Below are 3,489 nucleotides of genomic sequence, written 5' to 3'. Positions count from 1 at the left end.
CAGTGTGAATGAGCCTCAAAAATATCTTGAGCAAAATATGCCAGATGCTAACAAGATCCACTATGTATTTCTACTTATGTGCAGTTTAATTACATGCAAAACCAATCTGTAGTGATAGAAATCAAAACAGTGGTTGTCAATGAAGGGTGTGGTTTGGTTGGAAAGGAGGTTTGCTGAGGTGATGAAAATTTCCTGTCTTGACTGTGGTTTTGATAACATGGTAAAACATTTATCAAGACTCTGCAAGTTCTATACTTATAATCTGTATAGTTTACTGCATGTAAGTTTTTATCAACTCTAAAAAACCTTTAAGGAGAAAAGTGGCGCCAGTTTCTGTCCATCCAAAATGACTCCTTGCAGCAAAGATGTCGGCAAGTAAGCTGTCACATGTGAACCTTCCTGCAGGAAATGGGACCCATGTCCCTTTTAAACAAGAAAGATGTCATCTCTGTTTACTTAAGAAATAACAGGTGCTTCCCCCAGTCTAGCAGCCCCTTTCCCAGAAGCTTTCCCAGCAAGGAGGAGAAAGCGCAGGGGGCTGAGTGCTAACGTTCCCTGAGCCACTGCCAGCATGGCACAAGGTCTGGGAACACAGTGGTCAGCAGAGAAGCAGCCACACAGAGGAAGGTCAATATGTCCCCACGGGCAGTGCACATTTATTGGAATGTTAGAGGACTTAGTCCAGTTGTCTTAATGGGAATCCCCCAAGTCAGCGCCAGGTGAGAAAGGAAGTGTATGACTTAACTTTGGCCAAGTAAAGATAAAAGAACATCAACTATAGCTCCTTGTGCACCTGTTTACTGTTCCGTGGCAGGAAACACTGAGCTCCTGACGTGGGTGTCCTTGGGGCAAGCTGTCACCAACGTGAGCAGCGCTGGGGAAAGAAAGAGGAAGAAAGAAGGACAGAGCCAGAACGCCTCACCAGAGGAGATGCGTGCTTTTGGTGCCACTTTTTCCCACAGTTCCGTACCATTTTTTCATAGATATGGGTGGAAAGGCATCTCTTAGTCAATCTGTCTGTTCCCTCTTCTTTTGCGGCAGGGTCTTGCCCTGCAGCCCAGGCTGGACTTGGACTCGTGGTCGTCTGTCCTTGCCCCCGAATGCCGAGGTGGCGGTGTGCGCCCCACGTCTGGCAGCCACTAACTTTACCAGTGTGGATCTTCCTCAGTGTTTCCACATCATGCCTGATTTGATCTAGCAGTCCTTGGAGGTGGGTGTTGTTAGTTTGTGCATTAGAAAGAAGGAAAATGAGGGCAGGGGAGCTTACTGCCAGCGAGCAGTAAATCAGGGATTTGCATGCAGGCCTCTGAGCGCCAGACGGTGCTGTGAGCGGCTGCTACCGCTTGTTCATGAAAAGTCCATCGGCCCATGTATGGCCGTAAGCGACCTCCTCTCCTCTGGTGGCTTTAAGGTCTCCTGTGAGCAGCCCTGCGAGCTGCGGGTCCCGGGCCGCAGCCAGCCCTGTGTCCTCCTAGGCGTCTTCCCTATCTCACCTTTGCCTCAGTCCCCTGGTGCTGGCTCCTTCACATTCTCAGATCTTAGGATAACAGCCTTTCCGCGGGCCCTTCCCAACACTTTCCGTAGGTCCCGCCCACGCCAGGCCGGCGCACAGCAGGTGACCTGACCTATTTTGTTGATGGTTTGTTGGCTGTGTGTCCGCCTCCTGTGCAGAGGATGGCTCTGCGGGACGTCCTGAGCTCCATGCCGTCTCGAGCGTCTTGCACAGCGCTTGGGTGAGAGCTGCTGCTTGGGAGCACGTGCTGGAAGATGACCACAGGTGGGTGGCTAAGAGCAGCGCCGCGGTGCGGGGCAAAGCTCCATTCCAGAGTTCAGGAGAGCAGGGCTTAGCCCAACCCTTTGACTTCAAGAGACATGAGGTTTCTTGGAACACATTCTATCGCCTGTAAGAGGGAGGCAGTAACTAGGCTCAGTGTGACCCAAGGCATCGTGGCTGTCACTGTTCCCTCGCTGCCACGGGCAGCCCAGCTGCATCAGAAATCGCTGTCCAGCCTGTGGGCGAGAACACTGCGCAAATCCTGCCGCGTCCGCACGCAGCTCCAGGGGCCCGGCCCAGGGCCTACGGCTGTGATGTAGCTCAAAGCCCAGAGCTCTCCTACACAGCCTCTTTCTGCGTCTCCCGTGTGGTTCTTAGTCTTCCCCCAACCCCCTTCTCCTCTTTGCACCGCTACGAACACGCCCTGAATTAAGTAAGCCAGGCCCCTGCTTAGCTCCGCGTTGCCACTGGAAGGCACCCCTGGGAAAGTAGGGGCGCAGCCACCTCCTGATAGGGCGGGCTCGGTACTCAGGTGTATGATGAGCTGAGACAGGTTGGCCTGACTTCCCAGAACCACGCGGCGTGTAATCAGAGCGCAGAGCCGGCGCTTTGTGTCTTCTCTTCTTCCTGGATTGCTGCAAACAGTGCCGGCCTGCCCCTCCCGGGGCACCCGGCAGAGAGCCGCCACGAGGCACAAGGGCTGCCGGCAGCACAGAGAATGCGCAGGGGTGAAAGTATTTTCATTAGTGGAAAAGCACTGGAGACTGGAAAATCGAGGAGCAGCCCTGAGAAGGGGCCTGCCTGCTGCTTCTCCAAGGTGAGAGGGCAGAAGCTGCTGGCTCTCCGGAGATCAGCCGGAACCAGACCCTGGGAAAGCCCCGAATTCTCCAGGGGCTCCTGCCAGCTCCTAGCACTCCCCGTGCCCCCAGCACTTTGGAATGGATTTGTAGTTGTGCGAGGGTATTGTCCTGGCCACGCGATGTTGTCCTTCCTCCAGAGTAGCTCTTCTACCCTTAGTTCTTATCTTCTACCTTAAGCGCTCTTTGTGGCTGAATCTGTTCCTCCACCAACCTCTGCAGTTAGCATAGGACTGGACACATCGCAGGCAGCTCGCCAAATGAGTGAAAAGTCTCTTGGGGTGTGTGTGTGTGTGTGTGTGTGTGTGTGTGTGTAGCTAGGGTACACCTACTTTGGGGACATGTAAAGGCTGCTCTGTAATAGAATCTCGTCTTCAGAATGAATCATCCCCAAGTGATGCCATAACATCAAATGAAAGGCCGATCGCAGTCCTGGCAGACAGTGCGGTCCTGGTGACAGCAGAGAGCTCAGCTGGGCTGAGTGAGGTGGGCGGTGACCCCGCTGTGCTGGGGCAGCGAGGCGCACGTGGAGGGGGCTGCGCTAGTCCTGAGAAAGCCGCACTTGGGGCCCCTCAGAGCAGCTGCATTTTCGTGACTTTCGAAAAACTGTTTCAGGCATGGTCAGGCCTCCAGGTGCCACGTCTTGATGGTTTTTGTACAGATTTTGTAGACATGCCAGTGTCACTGCTATGAACAAACAGCGTGGAATCTCGGACCCATTCTGGAGGCAGTGCTTGGTCTCTCTGTCTCTCTGTCTGTCTCTCTCTCTGTCCCCATTCCATCTCTGTCTGTCTGTCTCTGTCTGTCTGTTTCTCTCTCTCTCTCTCTCTCTCTCTCTCTCTCTCTCTCTCTCTCTCT

The sequence above is a fragment of the Octodon degus genome, unplaced genomic scaffold (genome assembly GCF_000260255.1).
Source record: "Octodon degus isolate 3935 unplaced genomic scaffold, OctDeg1.0 scaffold00084, whole genome shotgun sequence".
NCBI lineage: Eukaryota > Metazoa > Chordata > Mammalia > Rodentia > Octodontidae > Octodon > Octodon degus.
The sequence above is the reverse complement of the archived record's forward strand: the minus strand, read 5'-3'. Positions refer to the sequence as shown.